General features: G+C 41.4%; 1 protein-coding gene across 3 annotated transcripts in view; it reads left to right on the top strand.

The window, feature by feature from the left end:
• The first annotated feature begins 14,729 nt into the window (after window positions 1-14,729).
• Window positions 14,730-22,252, top strand: part of FOXN1 (forkhead box N1) — a 39,890-nt gene continuing 32,367 nt past the window's right edge. The window contains exon 1 of one of the 3 annotated variants that reach the window (XM_031053681.2): window positions 14,730-14,919. The gene's annotated coding sequence lies outside the window, so the exon portion shown is untranslated. Of the gene's footprint in view, window positions 14,920-14,958; window positions 15,170-22,252 lie in introns of those variants that run through there. The other 2 variants (XM_031053684.2, XM_031053683.2) reach the window with 2 other exon arrangements.

Genomic DNA, 22,252 nt, shown 5'->3' with positions numbered 1-22,252 from the left:
TGCATAGCTTTTGTTTGCTTTTTGTTTTCTTTGAAACACTTGCCCAGAGTTTACATGTCCTTCTAAATTACTGCTTAGCTAAGCAGGAAATGGAGCATTCTTATAACATATCCCATCAGCCTCTCCTTCCAGCCCTTTAAAAGTGTGTTATGATTCTTTGAAGTCTTTTCTATTAGTCTACATTATTCAGAGGCTGTGGTGTGCCTAAGTACATGCAGGAGCACAGGTGCAATCTTTATGGCAATCTCAAGAAGAAAGAAGAGAGACATCAAGTAGCACAGAGTGTCATGGGGCCAATGCAATAATGCTGGGTGTTCCATGTTCATTAGCATGTATGAGTATATCAAGGTTAGTGACTTACCAGAAAAGGGCTGCAGTGGAAGTTACTCAAGGGGGATGTGCAGATGCTCAGCTCCCAGAAGAATAGGGGCGAAAAGCTGTAATCTGGAGACAGAGAAGTCAACAATAATGTTAGGGTATAAGCAGAATGGACAATTTCATTGATAGCTTCCACCTTGAAGTGATGGTAGTAGCAAGTATGCACTGGGCAGTTTATTGCCCTGGGTGTGTCTGAGCACAGGAGTAGTTGAGGTGCAGCTAAATATAGTGTGCTTGTGCAAAACCCAGTAACACTATTAAAAACGTTCATCATTTTGTAAGCAAAGCAGGTAGAAAGTGTTTCTAAGCCCCATTATTACACAGATCACCTTTGAAGGGTGGTTCCCCATTATGTTTCCAGATATTGCCCTCAAGGAGTGGCTCTATTTCCCATTGTGTGATCAAATTTCACAATCTTCTGTGAAACTGCCAGCTCAGCACCTGCTGTACTTAGGTGTGATTTCCAATGCAGCTCTTCATTTTGGGGTTGACACTCAGTTGGTTTTACATAGGAGCTGTAAGTGATAAATTTGTTAATGAGAAGGGGCTGTCTGCTTCCTTGCCTGCCTTGTCTAAAAAGCAAGTGCTCTTCAAAACCACAAAATACAGGTTTCCCACAGTATATGCCAGTGAGTAAGTGGGTGACTCGCAGTCACCTCCTCCATTTTCCCTGGAGTTATGGTGCTGTCTTGCCTTGCCTTGCCCAGACACACGCACACACACACACACGCACACACACACGTTCTACAGGCACATACATGTACACCTAAGAGAATGTCAAGGATTTAGCCCAGTAAAACATATGCTTTTCTACAAGCTATGGCCCCATGGAAAACCAGCTTGATGTTAAGCAGGCTAAGACAACAATGAAAATAGCTTACAAGTGAGAAAGGCACTTCATCATAAACACCTTGACAGCAATTTGTAAAGTGGCATTTAAGTGATGCAAGGGTCACTTCAGCAAGCACTGGAATCATAAACAGACTTAACAGTCAATTTTCAAGCCAAAACAGGTTAAAGTTAATCCTCAACTTGGTTTGGAGAAACCAAAAACTTGCTCCCAGTCACTTGAAAAGTATTAAAATGAACTTTAAGGAAGCCTTGTTGTAGAGCACTGACACCTTGAAATATATCTAGATCTTACAACTTAATTCCTAGGCTTTCATTAAACAAAACAAAAAACTACTTTGAAGGAAACTTTATCATATAATAGACATAAAATAACTCTCAAACAGATGAAAAATGTTTCTGAAAACAAAAGACAAACCAACAGAGACAGGAAGGGCCAGTGTTTTATCCAACAGCCATCAGCATGTATGTAAATCTGGGCCTTTCTCCCGGAGCTGTACGAGCAGCTCCCCTCTCATGCTTGGAGGCAATTCCTCCCTCAGGTAACTATGGCATGCAGTCAGCAGTGTGTCCAGGGCCAGGGGGCTGGAACTAGATGATCTTAAGCTCCTTTCCAACCCTAACTATTCTATGGCTCTATGATCTTAGTGCAAAAGTGCAGCTCTCTCCATTTGGCATATTTGTTCAGGAACACAACTCTCTGCTCTCAATTACCATGTTGGGTTTAGTGTTTGCAAAGGCAAAAAAAGAGTTTATCATTTCTGCAGGGATGAATAACTAAATAGAGAACAGAAAATAGACATAAAAGGGCTTAGGAAATACGTAACTTGAAATCATCAAGGAATTTCACAACCCTCCATTTTTTTTCCAACACGGAACCAATAAAACTATTTACAACTTGATTCACTGAACTTTACGATTTGAGTTAGTAATGACCAAGTGCCAAAGTCTGGAAATGAAGTGGTTTGAATGTACTAATCACCCGGTGTCCAGAATAACAACTGTTTAATACAACTTAATCACTACTGTCAATGCTGTGCATTTTCTCCTATTAAAGAAACATTTAATATTATTTATCCTTTAATCATACTTAACAGACTGAAAACGTCAGGTTGCTATTCAGGGTGTAGAGTCCCTCGCCCTGTGCCATCTAGTGGCTGCAGGCACTGCACCAGGGCATGCCCAAGGTTCCCAAAACAAGGCCAAGCACCCAGGCTGGTGTTGATCTTCCTTGGAAAACACTTTTAAATAGCTAAGGGGAAAGTCACGGAACAAGAGGAACACTTTTGAAAGGCAATGCAGGACAGGAGAGCTGCAAAATCAATGTAATTAATTCAAATTGGCAAAAAGAAAAAAACCCCAAAGCAGCAAAGCACAAACTTGAAAACAGAGAAGGAACAGAGCGGTTAATTCAAGGGCTCAACACTTCTGTCTCATTAGACATGATTTAGATCAGACCAGAAGCAACTGCTTGAAGGCTCAGACCTTTTGTGCTTGTGCAAGACATCTCTCTTGCTAAAGCTCTAGTTGTGATTGCTGTCAGATGACACCGTGCTCTAAATACTATCAACAAAAACATCAAAACTTCACACTGCTTCAAGTTTACACTATTGAGCCAACTTCGGGTTGGTATTGAGGTTTTCTTGCCAACCCAGCAGACTCATTTCCCTTGATCCCTGTCCAGTCTATGAGAAGCGGAATGATTTCAAGTTTTACCAATACCTGCCACTGGGACGTAGGACTTTCCATGCTTTGGAATGATAGGAAAGCCATAGGACACCAAACATCATAAATTCTGCTGATTACAGAGCTGATTTCTTTCTATAAAGCAAAAGTGGTCAGAGTTGTCCATGAAACTAATGTCTATATTACTGTGGAATTGCACAATGTCAGAAGAGCAAGTTGTGTGCACCAGCAGAAGGGGAATGCAGCCTGGGTACAGTTAGCGGCTACAGCAGCACTTTTCCTGGTTGCCTATTAAAGGGATCTTACACAGTGAGTAGTGGTTGTTCTGGGGCAGTTGCAGTGCCTGCAAAGGGAAAGCCACGTTCCCCTTTTTGCTGTAGGACTCTCCTGATGAGACTTGCCAGAAAATTCAAAAGGATCCTCTTTATTTTTTAAGATGTCTGTCACCTGAAGGGAGGTTGAATTTTCCTCTTTATTCTTACCTCTGGCAATATCATTCCAGCTCCATGAAACATGCAATCATAAATCACTTGCCTGCATTGCAGATAACACAGTTGTACAATGCAACTTCCTCACACCTGTGCTTTTTCTTTTCTCCTTCAACCTAAGCAAGTGGTGTTGTGGTATCTAGAGTTACAATTGGTACTAAAGAAATAATAGTCTCAGAAGATACCACCCAGTCAACGTGAAATAATCACTGTCATTCCTTTAGTGTTACATCTTTATAATCCAGGCTACATAAAAAATAGTGACATCATCATGACTTTGAGAGACTTGCAAGCTTAGGGATGAAGCCAGAGCAGTTCTTCCTCTAATTAGTGGCAAAAGGCAACGACCACAGTGAGCACACGAGTCCTTCTGCATAGTCACAAAAGAGCAGAGAATGGCACAGAGAAACCAAACTCCTCTGTCACAGTCATATATTACATCTTCATTTAAGATGCTCTGACAGTGGACAGAAAACATGAGGTGTGCACAAGACAAAAACAAACCTCTGAAATGCATTCAGCAAAGTGTAGCTGCCAGAGGGGCGGGTGCCGTCTGCCATCCTGGCTCCAGACACAAGAGTCTTTCTCCCCACGTGTTGTGTGGAACTGCAGGAATTTTCCCTGTTTCTCAATTTTGGCACAGATACTGTAAGGTAAAAACCATGCACTTTATTAGCTAGAAGAAAACTCTTTGGTGTGTTTACACTTTAACCACACACCTGTATCTCAGAAATACGAGACAACTGATGGGGAAAAGGGAGGGGACTGACATCTTTAGCTTCCTCTGCACCAGGTGCAGTCAGGTATGTAATATCTTTCTAGCCACTATTTTGAACCAGTGCCACTTTTGGCCTACTGTACCTGCTGAACAGCCCCTGCAGGGAATGACTCCAAAACATGCCCATGCTCTCTGCTCCAGCAAGATCAGTTCTTACCTGGAGCCCTGGCGGGTGCATACATAAGTCAGCCAAATCCTGAAGCTATTCTAGTACAGCTGCAGTTCCTCCAAGCCACAGAAGGACAAAACCACTCAATCTTATACAAAATGTGTTGATGCATTTTCCTTATAGGATGCTGCCAGTTTACGTTCCATTTTTACAGGATGTAGATGTGGCATTAAGGAAACTTGTCTTCTTGTCCCAGTGTACCTGTGTCATAAAACATTAGTGGAGGGGACAGAGAAGACTGTCCCACCTTCTTAGCTCCTCGAACTAATGTATAAAACAGTAAAATCCAGTTGGATTAACTGTAACAAATCTAAGTGTCTGGTTCTCCTGAATAAGATTGTTTGATATTTCTGGGAAGACAGGGAAAAAGCAAAGATACGCAAGAAATACATGAAAAGAATAAACGGATTCAGTTTTTTTATAAGTTTCTTTGTGTCATGAGGACAACAGGAAAACATGGTCCCTGCTTGTTAAGATAGTAGCCACACAACTAAGAACAAAGTAGCTGTTATTGCAATACTGATTACATAAGACCAAACATAGAATCATGGAATAAATTAGATTGGAAAAGACCTTTAAGACCATGGAGTCCAACCATTAACCCAGCAATGCCAAGGCCACCACTAAACCATGTCCCCATATGCCACATCCACACATCCGTTAACACCTCCAGGGATGGTGACTCCACCACTTCCCTGGGCAGCATCTTCCAATGCTTGACAACTCTTTCGGTGAAGACACTTTCCCTGTTCTCCAGTTTAAATCTTCCCTGGCGCAAATTGAGGTCATTTCCTCTTATCCCATCACTTATTACTTGGGAGAAGAGACCAACCTCACTACCACTTCCTCTCAGGTATTTGTAGACAGCGATAGGGTACCCCCTGAGCCTCCTTTTCTCCAGGCCAAACACCCCCAGCTCCCTCAGACTCAGCCCATTGATCCAGCCTGCTCAGATCCCTCTGTGGAGTCTTCCTACCCTCAAGCAGATAAACACTCCCCCACAACTTGATGTCTTCTGCAGCCTTACTGAGGGTGCCCTCGATCCCCTCATCCAGATCATAGATGAGGATATTAAACAGAACTGGGCTCAGTACTGAGCCCTGGGGAACATTACTTGTGATCAGCCGCCACTCTTTGGCTCAGCCATCCAGCCAGTTTTCTATCCTGTGAAGAGTAGACCCATCCGAGCCATGAGCAGCCCATTTCTCCAGGAAACAGTGTCAAAGGCTTTACTAAAGTCTACGTAGACAATCTCCACAGCCTTTCTCTCATCCACTAAGCGGGTCACCTTGTCACAGAAGGAGATCAGGTTAGTCAAGCAGGACCTGCCTTTCATAAGTCCATGCTGACTGGGCCTAATCACCTGGTTGTCCTGTACATGCCGCATGATGGCACCCTAGGTGATCTGCTCCATCACCTTCCCTGGCACCGAGATTAGACTGACAGTTCCCCAGATCCTCCTTCTGGCCCTTCTTGTAGATAGTGTGTCACATTCACTAACCTCCAGTCAATTGGGACCTCCCCAGTGAGCCAGGACTGCTGAGAAATGATAGCAAGTGCCTTGGTGAGCACCAGCCTTCCACCAGCTCCCTTAGTACCTTGTGTGTCCAAGTAGTGGAGCAGGTTGATGACCATTTTCCTCTGCACCCCAAGAACAACTGGTCTTACTATTAAAGACTGAGCAAAGGCAGCATTAAGTCCTTCAGCCTTCTCATCCTTTGTCATTGCTTCCAAGAAAGGATGGAGATTCTCCTCCTTTGGTTGCCAGTGTATTTACAGAAACCTTTTTATTGCCTTCCATGGCAGTAGCCAGTTTAAGTTCCAGCTGGGCTTTGGCCCTTCTAATTTCCTCCCTGCATAAAGTCACAATGTTCCTGTAGTCCTTTTGAGTTTCCTGACCCTGCTTCCAAAGGTCACAATCTCTCTTCCCCCCTGCCCCAAGTTCCTTCTCTTCAGTAACAGCATGACATGAAATCATTCAGTATTTACTGAAGCAGAATAAGCAATGTGAAACTGGTTTAAGAAAGTATGTCTTGCCACACAATATATGACAGAGCAAAAGGCATGACATGCTTTATCAGCTATTCTGGACAGGTAGTGATGGCTGGAACTGTTCTGTGCTGCTCAAAAAGGGACAGTTATGGAATTGCATTAGCTAATACTGAAACACACATGGTGTTTCTATCCTCTCTACTTCTTGCATCTGATGGGATGCAACCCTACAAACCAGAGAAAGCAAAGTCTCTATGTTTAGGAACTTAGATCTTCATTGAGAAAGGGACATTAAGGTGGTGATTAACATGAACTCTGAGCTGGAGTTTATAAATATGATGAGTCTTTAATTTACACAACAAGTAGAGTAATAGCGATTAGAGGAAAGAGCTTGCGAGGGAGAGAGAGATACCTTCATATCTAACTTAGGCTGCTAACACATTCTCATTACAATTGGTCTCACAACAAAATCTTTCAAGAGTCAATATGTTTCAGCTTAAGACATAGAAATAGTGAATAGCCACGTGTTATCTACACATTAGAGCAGAGAATTCCCAAACCCGTCCTGCAGCAGAATGCCTGTTTCTTCTTTAAATCTTGCTCTGGTTATTTTGTGTCATGAAAGAAGTACCTGCATCTTTGGCAGTTGTAAAAATATCAGGCATGGCACCACCTGCCAGACTAATAACAATAATTAGAAATGTAATAAACTGTTCATTGGCAAGGTAACAAATTGTCTTATCCTTTGAAAGTCACACTGGCCTGAGGCGATTCCTCACAGACATTGGCCACTGATGTCACAAGCGCCTGGGTGAAAAGCACCGTGTGCAGAAAAACAAGAGAGGAAGAAAATGAGAGAAAACTAAAAAGGCACTGACAAAGAGACACTGAAGCAATGGGGAGCAGCTGCAGCACACTCTCATCCTAGCAAACAAACCAGCAAAACTAAGGAGTTGACCATGAAGGTGAAGCAACCCTACTGCTTCCTAAAAATGCTTTCAGACTGGAGCACTTGGAGGAGCACATGAACTCCTAGTTACTTGCTTAAGAAGATGAAACAATTTGAAGTGAATTTAGAATGAAAATTTCAGTGGCAATTACTTCTTTTCATCCTCCTTAATTCTTTTCATCTTCTGTACAATGATGTTTCATCAAGTAATTTGCACTGGATACCTTCCATAGGGGGTTCCTCAGCCTCTTCTATCTCACACATTTAACTCTAAACCTGGCAATCTAAGATCAATATGTTTTAAGCACTGAAACTCCTCTAAGTGCTAAAGCAATCTTGGTTTGTCTGCCAAATAGCACTTAATGGCCTGTTCAGGATTTCTCCCTCCCATTATTACTTTCCATTTGAACAGACCACACACAATTTAACATCGCTTGTTTTCTAAGAGTGTTTAAAATCATCCTCAGCAATGAACATCTGGTTTCATATTTTCATGACCTTATAACATTTATGTCCCCTCTTCTGGGCAATATGGTTTATCTCTAAAAAGCCAGTTTCTGAAATGTGTGAACATCAAATATTTGCTTCAGTCCCTGCCCTTCTTCATCCATCTTATAGAATATATACACTGAAGGGAGCCCAGCTACCGGTTCCTTGCTTAAAGAGAAGTGGCGAGAAGAAAATCAAGTCATAAACGCTGCATAAGCACTTCTTTCTGAGGCTTCTGATGATTTCACAGTCCCAGTAAGTCATCTAGGAGGGGCCCATGCCAGGCAGCAGCCTGCTTTTGTTCTTTGCTTTGTACTAAGAAGGGAGGGACATTGCTGAGGTACAACACTTTGAGTATTTATATGATTCATTCCTTCTTTCATTGAATCATTTTCTAGTTTCTAAGATAATACCTCTGGGATGATTTCAGCTACTGTTTGCGGAAGCACAAGGTTTTATGTTTTCCACTCTTGTGTGAAGATAAAGATGAAGGAAGAATTGCCCAAGCAAGATGTGAAAATGGTTTGGACAGGATGGGGGAAACCTCTCTCCTGTAGCTCTCATTACTGACCATATGGCTCTAAAGCCTTGCACACAGGAGCTTGGCAGGTTAGCTCAGAACCATGACTACCAGCCAGGTATAGCTCCATAACCTTCCTACTGAACATGCTGCATATTTCCCCAAATCCAAGCAGTGCCTTAAACAGTGTCAAATAATTCATCATGTGTTTGCACATACCCATGTATGCTATTCCTTTTGAATGCCCCAGGTAAACCCTTCCCACTTTTTCTTTCTGTTTCATAATCAATAGGTGGTAGAAGTTTCATAATCAATAGGTGGTAGAAGTTGAGGCAACACCTCGGAGTGGTGGTATTAAGCACCTATGAGTTTTGCCTATAAATACTATAACTATGTTCTAATGAGCTCCTCAGAAACTCATGTTTCAAGAACTAAATTTGAGTCATATACCTAAAACAGCTTTTTTTTTCTGCAACACAACATTACTAATCCTGTTTATGCACCTGGAATTCTCTTATTGTCAGTGGTTTTTTTTGGGAAGGTTGGGACAAATGTTCCCCCAGAAGTCTATGGAAGTGGAGAACTGCTCCAAGGGTGTGCATGTATTGGCACTAGCTGCGAATGGAGCACTGTAGTTAGGAACATCCAAGCACACTCCAAGAAAGGAAGAAGACAGACCAGTTGTACTGGTTATTAGACATGGTTAAGGGGCTAAAAAACAAGAAAGAAACCCAACAAAAACCCTAAACCAACACACATACGTTTGTGCCAAGCCAGTTATAAGAAGATAATCATGTGCTGGCCTAAGCCTCTGGCAGGAGTAAAACACTGTTAGCTGTCTTCTAGTTAGCTAAATATTAATCATCCTGTTTAGAACTAATCATGTCACTAACTGGTTAGAAACTTGGTTAAAGGTTGTGGTGCAGAGAAGGTGCGCTGGTTTAGCTCTAGCTGCAGTATTCCTAGACTTCTACACAGAATGTGTTGAGCAAGGCAAATATAAGGGCAATATTCTAGTGTTAGCAAATTCATAAGCTTTTTGGAAGTGACATAGGAGGTTCTCAGTGTGCTCTGCTGTTCTGAGAGAGCTTGAAACAACCCAAAACAGATTCTCTTTAGTTGCTGTAAAGGAACGGTGCAAGAATAGAATGTGTTTCATCTTGACTTGCAGAGTAAGTAAGTACAGAGTAAGTAAGTACAGTAAATTGCTAACATGCTTCATCTGGACCACAAAGCAAGACTGCCTGTCATTCACAAACAAATGTTGTTTCTAAGCTCTGTCACAGCTCCAGAAAGGATGTTGTATGTTCATGACAGAATGTCAGCAAGGAGGAACAGACCAGAAAATAGCCTGAGAACTAAAAGATGCACACTATTTGGGGAAGGTGCGGGTTATTCAACACCTTTGAAATCATCTTGCAGCTTAAAATAAATGGAAAATCAAAAGAGCAGGCAGCAAGCCTTAGAAGCAATAGTATGAAGTAATGTATGAGTGATCATTTCATTGCTTATGTCTTAGCATTAAGTGGCCAAACCTGCATAACATATTCAGAATCATGAATGTGACAGGATTGGGTTTGGAAGACTCATACAGTTCAAAGGCCTCACTTGTGGCTCCACATGTTCTTGAAACTCCCACAGTCCCTCAGGGCCTTAAAACCAGAATGCAATAGCATTCTCCTTTGAATTTCATGTGGTCTGACCTTTAGAAAGTCCTATTCAGATAGAGGAGAGGTGCCTGAACAGAGGATGAGCCAACTGTTCTTTTTTCTCTGGTATCAACACCAAAGTTTCCAGAGCCACTGTCACTGTCAGGTGGATAATAAATTACTGCTGGGATTCAGTCACTTGTCTTCTGACACTGGCCACACTCTTCTACAGTCTTGACTTTGACAGACTGTGCTCAGCAGACGACCATGCTCTGGAAACTGGTGTAAGGCAACTTTCTCCATATCATTGCCATGTCACTAAAACTCCCCCAGTAGCCTCATACTGTGCTACTCTGTGATGTTAGGAGAAGCCTGGCAGACAAGAATGAAGAAGACAAAAGAGCAAACAAAGCCAGGCTGCCAACTTACCACTTCTCCAGCAGCTTCAGGCTAGGAAAGCTTCTCTCTTTCTGTTAACCTTGCAACAGAAAAAAGGGAAGAAAATCATGGAAGTGTAATGTCAACAAAAGAGGGAAAGTTGAGAGAATGCTGCCAACTCTTCACACATCATGTTCTGGGAGAAAAGAAGAAAGTTTATGACATGTTACAGGACATTTCAACCTGATTTTGAGGTCTGAAACTTTTCATGTATACAGTGATCAGCTCCAAGGAGGAATAAGCATTCCTCCCTGAGGGCAAGAGGAAGGTCCAGCTGCCCTGGAATGGTGCAGGGTCCTGACCATGGCATATACTGAATAGTTACAAGGCACAAACCACTATGCACAAGGCAAAGTAAACCAGTGAGGAGAAATGGAGATTATTACTCCATTAGCCCAATATCTGTCTCCTGTATTGAAAGTTGCATACTAATAGCAGCCTTGTCAAAAACACAAACCAAAACATCCTGCTAGATGACACAATGCCTGTAACATGTGTGTACATCACCTCCCTGAATCTCACCTAGAGCAGAAAGGCACAGAGTCAAGTCTAACGCCCCATCTTGAGCTCTTCCTCCTCTCTAAAGTAACAAAACAATAAGAGCTTATAGTGGCTGTCATATTGCTCCAGATGCTCTGCTTTATAGGCAACACTAAATCACTGGTCAGGAAACAATATTTCATATATAATAATGGTTCTTTATATTGTAATTTCAGATTAAACAATTAACAAACAGAAAGTGCTGCGAATGCCAACAAAAGAGCATCTTATGGGCGTGCCAGATTTGGAGGCTGTAATTCACATCTCCCTGGTGAATTTCATCCTTCAGTCTTCCCAGTGAACACTGCAACTCACAGCTCCACTAAACTATAACAACGACAGGGAAAAAACCCTCAGATGTCAGCGTTTTGTCACAAGAAGAGGCTGAGAAGAAAATGAGAACAACATTCTCTTCTATAGGGAATGCTGACATAAGTGCAGTTGACCAGTGTGTTTTTCTATTCCCATTAAACTACTAGATAAATGCACTTGGGATTATTTCTTAGGGACAAATATGGGCCGAAGTGTATGTAGGTTAAACCAAGGTGTGTATTCCCTAGGGATATCTCAGAAGATAAAAAGCAAACCCTGACTACTATTTAAAGGCAGCACAGCAGACGGTTAAGTTACACCCAGGTGTGTCTTCCCTCGGGTGATCCCAAGGGAGAGATGCTGGGCCACTTTTCCTAGTTAATGGTGGCAGAATAGCTGGTTAGATTATGTCTGAAGTCATTTTGTAAGCTTATCATCCAAATGTTAGCATACAAAAATTGTAAGCCTCCAAAGCTATGTATGATAACAAATGCTGCTGCCATCACTGCATAATAAAATACAATCTATAAAAAAAAGGCAATAAGCCCATTACTAAATTAAATAAGAATATTTTATCAAAGGAATGAATTGATCACCTGGCTGGACACAAAATGTTCATAGGGAACATTCCTCACTGACACATTTCCAGATCAACAAGACCACTCTTGCCAATTTTAAACAGCAGGAGGGGTTTAGAGCGAGGTCAAGAGTGGTTTTCTGTGTAAGGAAGCCCAAGAACACCTTATGTTAAAGCTGATCAAACATTCTGAACTGGACACAAAGTCTCATGCACACCTTTGAGCTCAGCTTAGCCATTTCCAGTGCTTTGAAAAGCACCAGCTAGTCCAGGAAAAACCTTTGAGACAAGGCTCAAACTGGGGAACATAAGAAAATAATAATATTTTTTTAACTTCTATTACAAAATGAACTCATATGTCCATAATGCAGCACTACAGGAAGCAGATCAGGCAGGGTGGATGACTCCCCCTAAGCCAGAGAAAGAAATAGGGAAGCAGGAGCTTGAGCCACTCATTCTGGACAGATTACAAAGACATCCTGCCATGGCAGTCATGCAGAGGGACATTTCTTTTCCCTCTGCTGTAACTGCCTGTATGGATCTATCAAACACTTCAGTAATCTTCAGTGGACAACTACTGAGCCTTCAAGAAAGGTGATCAGAGCCATTTCCACCTGCTGACATTATTACTTCAAACTCTAGTCTCAGTCAGACATCACTGAATTGGTTCCACTGACTCACATGATGAATATTTACTCTGTAACTTGGATGGCTGCAAATATTTTCCCCCAAAAAATGGAAGATCAGCTCTAGGAACAGAATTTAACAGTTCAGAATCACTGCCAGTACTGAAGTACTAAACCAGTACCTTAGTCTTTCAACAAAAACTCAGACCAAGGAGAAATGTAAAGGTAACTCATTACAATAGGCCAGTCTGGATCTGACAACACTATGTTTGTTCTGGTGTAAGCTCCTTGATCTCTTCTGTTCTTTGCTTCTGGCATATGGCATCATCTCCTGAAGACCACACTGTTTTACTTTAACAAAACTCTTCACACTGACTGCAAGATAGCTGTCAGGGGAAAAAAAACACTCACTTTAAGTTCTACAAAACCATGCAAAGGATAAACACTATGTAGCAGTACTGCTGGGTGGGCTGCACTCTCCATGTCCACAAAGGTGAATGTTGATAAAAGGCTCTCATACACATTGGTATGAAACAGGAAAAGTCTGCAGCAAATAGTGACACCCCCTTTCCTCTAGGTATTTCCTCCTGATAGTTATCCCAGGCAAGAAGAGATAATGCTTGCCAGTCAGTGGTTCACTTTCATTCAGGATCTTATCTCTGCACTGCAATCGACCTGTGACGCCAGCTCAAGTAAACACACCCAGCAACTTAATGTTAAACTGCCTAACTTAGGTACCAGTAACTGCAGCACTGCAGCAGCCTGGGTTCCAAGGCAGGCTGCAAAGCTTCCTGCAGAGACTGGGTTAATAATCAGGCCACTAGCCTGCTTTGGTTCTGGGCTAGTGCACTTAGTACCTAAGTTACTAACATAAAACACCTCAGATTTGTCTGTCTCAGCCATGAGAGTAAGAATGGTTATTAAGGGTAGTGCAGAATTTGGGAATAATGAAGGAAAGGTGGCGAGTGTAGCCCAAGCTATCTCAGAATCTTCCCTGACAGCTTTAGACATGGAACCCTGAGGAACATTAAATATGAAAGACCTTGGAAAGGACAAATAATTATCCAGCTCTATCTTTGAGATCAGGAAAGAGTGTATCTACCAACACTCCATGCCCACTATCTCTACGAGATCCAGCAGATAACTTGACAAAGTCTTTTTTGTCAAGTCTCAGAAGTTCCTAATAGATTAATAAAATCTAATTGGCAAACTCTTGAAAGGAAATAATTCATCATAGGGAAAAACATGGCTTTTCTTCCACAATTATAATGACATGCAGATACCATGGTCGATCTTCTGTATCACAAACCTGTGTAAAGTATTCTGCACCAGGAATCACAAAAACACTTAATGAATAGCATGAACTTAACATGGATATAAATACATCCTCCAAAGCAGAAAGCATGTTTTTATCAAAGTTTCAAGACCTTATTCAGTATCTCACCATAATCGTGGGAGATAAACATGGGTGTACCTATACAATAACCTGGGGGCCGCAAAGATGTTTCTACTGTTTTGTGGAATGATGATAATTATATTTAGCACTCATTCAGGGCTTTTCATCTTCAAAGCACTTTACAAACATTAATTAATCCTCACAACACCCTATGAGGTAGGTAAGTGTTATTACAGTAGGTGTGATCAGGTTTGTGTAGGGGACTGTAGAGTGTGCACAAAGCCAGGTATGGGCAACAGAAATACCTATTCCTGCAACTGCACATTTAAACTCGTATTCCTCTCTACATACCTGCACACAAAAAACAAACCTCTCCCCATAAATATATATACATACATGCCCACATGAATGCATACACTCCTGCAATCTAGTTCTATTTTTATGACTGCGTTAAGGCATGCTGTTTTGGGAGAAGGGTATTACCTTGAGTGTACTAGCCTTGTAGTCCTCCTCTTACATTTAAATGGTGCAATGTGGTTTGACATTCTATGGTGGAGGCACAGGTCCTTTCCATGACAAGAGTTCAGACTGAACAAGTGCAAGACAGACACCTATTTCTGGCAGCTAGATGCTTTCTGATAGCATGGCAAAATCCATGCCAGGAAAGAGTGTTTTTAATAACCACAGGTAGATAATAGGTTTGCAAAACACAGTAACAGATGAGTATTTGAATTCAAAAGAAAACCAGAGAGGTTGAGAGGGAGCAGCACTCTCTTTCCAGACAGTTAGAGCTCAATACCTGCCCGACTCCTCTGAAGAATTACCAAGAGAACAAGGAAAAAAAACCTGCAGCTTAGTCATATTTGTATTCTTATTAAATGCAGGACTGCCCGAGGCAAACAAGAGCTGATATCATAATTATTGGCTTGCCCAGCCAGCTGCCTTCTCTCACCTGATGTAAGATCAGATCTTTCCAGCCTTTGGAGACTCTGTACCGCTGAGCCTCCACTCTCTCTGCAGGGCTGTTTGAATGACCTAATCCTGTCCTGGAGCAGCAGCACGCCGTTTTGCTTCAGTAAAAAGGTAAGAGGAAACCTCTGACAACTTCATATGGCTTTTTAGAACTCAGCCGTGAAAGCCAAACGGAAGGGGGAGCAGAACTCTTTTACCTTGGCTCATCTATTTAATCTGAAGTCCCCGAGGCTGACTTTGAAGAACTTGAGGCTGAGGGAAGGGGAAGGTCAGCACCTACATCCCGTTCCCCAGCAACTCCTATAGGCATTTATCAGCCGCGATTGCAGAGTAGCAAGAGAAGGAGTCGAGAAAACACCAGGTAAGTTTAATAGAACTATTGGTCTAATACTGGGAGAGATGAAGACTGTATGTGAATTCCTAAAGGAAAAGCTCTTCTTGTCTCAGGTGTAGACCAGCTTAATGTAAGCTACTTTGTGTAAGTTACAAAGAAAGCTGGAAGTGTTTACTATTACATGGGGAAAAAAGGACTTAAATAACAGAAGGAAACATTATGAAAAGTATTTCCAAAAACAAAAAGTGGGAAAACTCATGTCTCACAGATTCATAATAGATTTAGTTCAAACTTTTCCAATAGCAAATCAAAACTTGGGAAGTTGCATGTTGTGAAATCAAGTTTGTTTTTACTGCGGCCACTGTTTTTAATCTGTTGCTTTTGCCTCATGTGTTGTGTAGTAGTAGATGAAAACTTTTTTAGACTTCTCTATGGCAAGGTGACTGAAGTGACATCCAGACAGGAGCTAGGATGTGTTGACTGCAGAAAGGACTGAATTTGAGTGTTGCAAATGGAAATTGTTTGTTATTTCTTTATATACACAGGAAGTCTATGCTTTCTTTTCACTTCTTAGTTTCAGACTGTTAGACTGCCAGCAAGAAACAAACTGTGTTACAAACACAATAATTATCAAACCTATAAATAACAAGTAGCCATCATTCACTCCTGGCCCTCCTGCCAGTTTACTGGACATCAGATTAAATCCTGGGGAATTAGACTTTATTCTATAAATGTTTGGGTTTTTCTGAATCATGTGTCTCTAACTCGAATACTGATGTGAGGGAGTGATGGGTTTTAGGCTGAAATGTATTTTGTGCATAACTAATTATGAGCACAGAACAAAAAAGAATATATATTTAGGATGCATATTTCTTAAAGAGTAAAGGATTGTGTAGTTTGCTTTCAGCCAAGTGATACTCTGCATTCTATATGCAGCCGAGAAAATATACAAGTAAAGCACATTGTTTACTTCATCCCGGTGAGGGGAGATGAACATGGGTACAAGTAGTATCAATGTAAATAAAGTAAGGGACTGCATCCTCATCATTTGAGCATCTACACTCACTTCAAATGTTGTAGCATAGGAAAGCATCAGCATGTACACAAACACAGATAGTTGTATAATATTGCTATGTTCCTAGATGCAACCAGGGCCATGTGTCAGTTACTGAGACAGGAGTCAGTTGTGTACTCTGGGGAGTAAATGGAAGTATACCTATGCCACTGTGATAGATGTAAATAGGAATACATGAAGACACTCACCATTACTGCAAAACACTGGGCTGAAAGAGGAAAGTGTAGAAAGAGGCTCACCCACATGAAGCAATGTCTTTCTGATCCATTCCTTGTAATAACAGTCTTTTCCTTTTATAGGACAATAGGTTGCTGCTCAAAGAGAGTTTTTGAAGGGGTTAATAAGAAAGGCACATAAAAACCCCCATAAAATGCACTATGCCCTTTTAGAACATCTATAGCATCTATTTTGTAAAAACAGAAATAAAAAGAAAACATAATTGCTGAGGATTTCTGGAAATTAAACATTAACCACAACAATATTCTAACCGTTCTGGCTGCAAACACCAGAAATTTAAACCAAGCAATGGTGTCATGCAGAACTACTTTAAGTCATGAAATGACCCCACAACCTTGTTTCATAGGCTGTTAAGTGACCAAGAACAGGGGGACAATGATACAGCCTCCAAACAAGCTGAAACAGAAATTTCCAAGTTCTGCAAAAAAATAGGGATAATTGATTCACATTAGAACCAAAAGGAGCCTTTGATGGCAACCCCGAGTGGCCACAGCTAGATCTGAGGTCCCAAGTTCTGCAGTAAGCTGTGCAATAACATTAAAAGGCATAAAATTGAGGAAAAAAATCCACCAAAACCAAATTCCAAACCAATCCTCCCCTCCCTCCCCCATGTTCCCTTTAAAAGGTGGGGACTCAAAGCACTGAAGAGTGTTATAAGGAAGAATATTTACATATATTACTCTGTCCTGCTTAGAAACCAAACAATTACAGATGCAAAATATTCTAGCAGGTTACACCTCACTCATGCAGAAACCTTGGAAGCTGGCTCTTTCTGACTGTGTCCATTGGAAAATAAGGAAAAGTGTTATTTTGGATGTGGCACAAGAAAAACAGTATTTGGTAGGTCAGTGTCCGTAAGTCATAGAGATAACTTCCGAGCAGATAGGATTTACTGTTTGTGGCCATGTCCTCTACTGTTACCTACATAGCCTGAGCTTTATGATTTGGGTCAAACACACCTCTCTGCTCTCCTCCACCTCAAAAATCATTAGGACAAAATACAAAGAGATTAACTATGGAGATAATGCAGATTAAGTGAAAGGTACAAAGAAAACCTTCCTCTCTCTCATCCATCTGTGAGTATGGCCAGTGCCGCATCTTCCCAAAGCACTTCTTCACTGAGTTCAGATTTAAAAGCTAGGTGGCAGTTCTCTAAGCTCTGTAAGGCTGAGAGAGGCTGAAATACCCTGAGTAGGAGCCCACCAGTAAATCCCCACAGCCTGGCATCATTCTGTCTACCTTGGGAAGCAGAGCTGTGAGGTGCTGCTCTTTCTCCTGAGTCACTATTGAATCAATGCTTAACATAACATGGTGCTAACAACAGGATGCTGCTTATGGTCAAGACTAAAAGCTGTCTCGTCAAATTTATTACCAAAGACACTATGAAATTTTTACTAAGATTAGGGAAATAATTAATTCTTTTGCCACATTTCAAATATAAATTCAAGTCATGCCCTCACAATCACAGCCCGCTGTGCTGCTGCTTCCCTAACTGGCTCATCACCCCACACATGTTCTGGGCTTTGTTGTTTCCTTTTAAATCAGTTAAGTACTGTACAACACAGACAATTTTTGCAGCCCTCTTGTGCAACTAAGTCTCCTGGTCATACATGAGACACTACCAGGGATATCTCCCACAACACTGAGAAAACTGAGAGCCCTCAATGTAAACTAGCATGTTTTGCTCACTACCTTCCTGCAAACACCCTCTTCCAAATGGCCTAGATGCCACTATTCTTCCTTCAAACCAGTATTTAAAAGAGCCACATATTCCAAACAACTGCAAGAGAATATATGATTCTCTATTTCAATCTGGGATAAAAGACCTTTAGAGCTGTCCACAGAACAACAATGCTGCTCTTTGCATCATATAAACAAAATAATAATACGTAAGATTACTGTATGTATCTTACCTAAACTCCCTAACATTTTCAAGTGAAACTTGCATTCTTTGTGCCCTGTTGGATGTTGCAGAGTATTGAAGGGAGCTGCTAAACATATGGTTAGTAAAGCGATCCCTGCAGAGGCTTTAGAAATCTCAACAGTGTTTTTCTGAGGCTTAGTAAATATATGTAAAATCTTGTTAAGATGTTTGGATGAGACAGGGCTCCTGCAATCCAGAGCATTATTATCTTTCTGTTGGTGAAGTGCTCAGAAATGAATGAAGCATATAGGGTGAGGTTCCATCAGAGTCATGTAATGAAGCTAAACATGCTGTCATTTTAACCCAATTTGTTTCCCTCTGTACTGCTGCCTCACCAGTTTGTTAGAGCCTCTCAAAGGAGCTCATCTAGTGTCAGCTTACAACTTCCACACCTAGCCCGTACTTTACTCCTGGAATGGGTAGGTATCCCTGCCCTGCAAACTCTTAACTGCTGGTTCAACAGACCTGCCAGGACAGGTCCCTGCAACATTCCCCTCTGTGGGCAAATGGTAGGATGCCAGAAATATTAGACAGGAACCTGTTCTCCCAGGAATGTAAGTAATTCATAGAAGGAAATAATTTACTATTTTCCCAGCTGGAATAATTAAACAGCTAGGCACTGTCCTCCCAAGCTGCAGAAAAGAAGAGCAAAGGAGAGGGGGGAAAAAAAGAGCTGGAATGTCCTTCAATATAAATTCTCTTCCAGACTAAACAACTTAATTCTGTAAAGTTTTCCTCATAAGCCACATTTTCTGGGCCTCTGAACATTCTCACTCCTCTCCTCCTCCAAGCTGGAGGTTCAAACTGCAGTGACCAAAACTGGACACAAACCTTCAGCTGATGCTTTTCCAAGAGTAAGAGGAGTTATTTCACAAGTTCCACAGGATGTATTTCTGTAAGCACCTTGTACCTCCTAGCACGTCTGCCTTTTACATTATGGCATGATGTGGCTGATGTAGCTCAGCTTGTAACCCATTAAACCTCTACATCTTTTTATACAGTCACTTATTCTCATTCACTGTCTGCAGGGTTTATTATTCCTGCCGAGATGTTGAACTCAGTTATCACTGAACGACATGTTACTTTCTCCACATCATTTTTTCTGACTCCTTTTGAATATTAATCCTCTCCTCTACATCCATATGCAAAGCCTCCCATCTTCATGCTGTCTCCAAATGTGATTAGTGCTCCTCTCTAGTCTATCATGCAAGTCATTAATGAAAATCCCAAGTAGTAACAGGCTCTCCAAGAAATCCAGTCAAAATACCCTTTCATTCTGACAACAAACAGCCAGCAGGGACTCTTAATGCTCTGTTCCATCCACCTTCACCTCCTCTCTAGTAGGATTTTACCTAAAATGCATGTTCTTAGTTTGCTCACCAGAACATCATGGGAGACAGTGTAGAAGCCTCACTAAAGTCAAGCTGTATTTACCTGGCTTCTGGCAAGGCCAGTCTGCAGGGAAATTATGCTGGTATGACAGTTGCTTAGGAAATTCATAATGGTTTTTACTTTTACCTTTTTCTCCTTACTTTGGTTGTTTATGTGTTTGTTCAGTTTTGGACTTTTCTGGGAATTCAAGTTAAATCTGCCATCTGTAATTCCCTCCCTTGTTAGTTTCCAGACAGGCACTGTATTCACCTCCTGTCAGGGCTGTACAGGGCACTCACACTCAGCGCATTCTCAAAGACCTGCAGCTCTGCAGTAATTTCAGCTGATTCTCCAAATTCACTTGGATGAAATTAATTGGGGCGACTGAACCTGAAGACGTCAAAAGGCCTCAGCCCTGTCCTCTGGGAGGGGAGAACACCCGTAGCCTTCAGTGGATGAGATCAGAGGCAAACAGCATTAATATTCCAGGATTTCTCATCCTCTGACTTGGCATTGCCCCGTTAGTTTTCCATTGGGCTTTAAGGTCAGTAATTAATGGATGCCCTACTTTTCCACCCAGGAATAGATTTGGGATGGTTTGTTTTCTTTTTCTTTGAAATGCAGTGTCTAGGGAGCACCTGCTCCACCACATGGGGTTGGGGTCAGCTTTGTGCTACCTGAATTCTGGTTTGGTAACATCCAAGAGATCCTATTGTCTAACATCTTTTATACGAACCTTTCAAAGCACTGAAAAATTACATAGTAGGACCAGCATTTTCAAGATTAGCCATTAATGCAAGGTGCTGTTTGGGATAGTCTGCACACCGCCTTCTCAGGAGTTGAGCAATAGTCCCACTTATTTAAATCTATGGAAATTTACTGTCCATAAGTATATATCAGTTCAGTGCACAGCTTAAAATACCTGTACTCAGACGGAAAAACTCTGCATCACATTTTCATTCCGTGCTTAAGACTCACTAGAAATCTAGTAGAGGCTTCCTGGATTTCTGTCCATCCTCACATAGATGAGTTCCCTGCAGCCTAATTTCACATGCATTGGCTGGCAGGAGCTTTCAGCAGTCAAACTGAACAGCTAAAAATCAAATGGGGCACATCACGACTCAGTCACTTGTTCTTTTTTCCTCTCAGACTCTACAAACAGGAAAAATTAAGGCAGGTGTATCGATACACCTATATGTTGTATAGAATGGCTCAAAAAGAGTGCAAAGGGGGCTGCAAATTTTGGCTTGAAGTGATGACTTGCCTTATTGTTGAAAGCCTCCATAGAAAAATAATTAAAAAAATATAGTCAATTAAAATAGGAAAAGGTCAGGTTTAGAAGGTTTTCCCACATATAGAGACATATACAGATTTAAGATGACAAACTAAAATTTAAGAGAGAAGGGAAATGTGGAAACCGGAAACAGCCTACACTGAAACTGAAGGTAGAATGTACCAGGAGTGAACACCTTGAATTGAACAGTATGGATAATCAAATCTTATCATCATGGAATTCTGAAAACAAGCATGATGGATTTATGATACCTGCTTATGGGTTTTAGACACCAAGAATCAAGTTTCCACCTTTATTTTTCATACCAATGGAAAAAACATGTATTTTTAACAAAACTGTGATAAAAAAGTGATTTTTGTGTACTCACTATTCCAGCAGCACTGAGATTCTCAAAAACTGTAAGACAGGTCAAGAATTACAATAAGAAAAGTGAGAACTGGCAGTATTTAACTTGGATAGGGAGAAGGAATAGTTGACAGAAAACCAAATCAAGAGCGCATAAGAAGAATTCCTTTGCCCTAGTTTAGCAAGTCAGATTTGACAATGAGTTCATTAGTGATGTTTAATGTTCAAACAAGCATGCATGGGTTTTGTAACAGACACAGGGCCTGATTTCCCTGACAGAAGAGCTAGGCATGTGCTTTTCATTTCATTTTCCTGCTGATACTCTTCACTTCAATCTAGCTGACCTGGCATTGAGCAGGCGAGTTGGACTAGATGAGCCTCTGAGGTCCCTTCCAGCCTCAGCCTTCTGTGACTCTGAATCTTTCCAATGGTATTCCCAATGGTATATAGGTCTTGTTATGGATTGGAAACAATAGCTGTGAAAACCAGGCACCTCATAGCTCTGCTCTACTCCCAATCATGGAGCAAAATGGCCTTTGACCATAGCATGAGATCTGCTGTAGGAAGCTACTGTCACCACAAAACAAGCTGACAAAGACAGCCAAGTATGAGGTTGGTTCCAGCACCTGAGTGGCCTCTTCACCAGCAGAGTAATGAAAGCTGACAAAAGCTTCCCATACAGAAATTCACTCTACACAGCCTCAGATACAACTAATCCCAAACACAAATCTTCTCCTTGACTAGAAAACGCTTTGCTGACAGTTACCACAATACAAAATCCCGTTTTCCACAGGAAAACAAATTAAATCAGAGGGAATAACTATAGGAACGCAAAAAAAAGTCTAAAATTAAACACGTTCTTTA

The sequence above is a fragment of the Melopsittacus undulatus genome, chromosome 13 (assembly GCF_012275295.1).
Source record: "Melopsittacus undulatus isolate bMelUnd1 chromosome 13, bMelUnd1.mat.Z, whole genome shotgun sequence".
Taxonomy (NCBI): Eukaryota; Metazoa; Chordata; class Aves; order Psittaciformes; family Psittaculidae; genus Melopsittacus; species Melopsittacus undulatus.
This window is presented reverse-complemented; position numbering and strand designations above follow the sequence as displayed.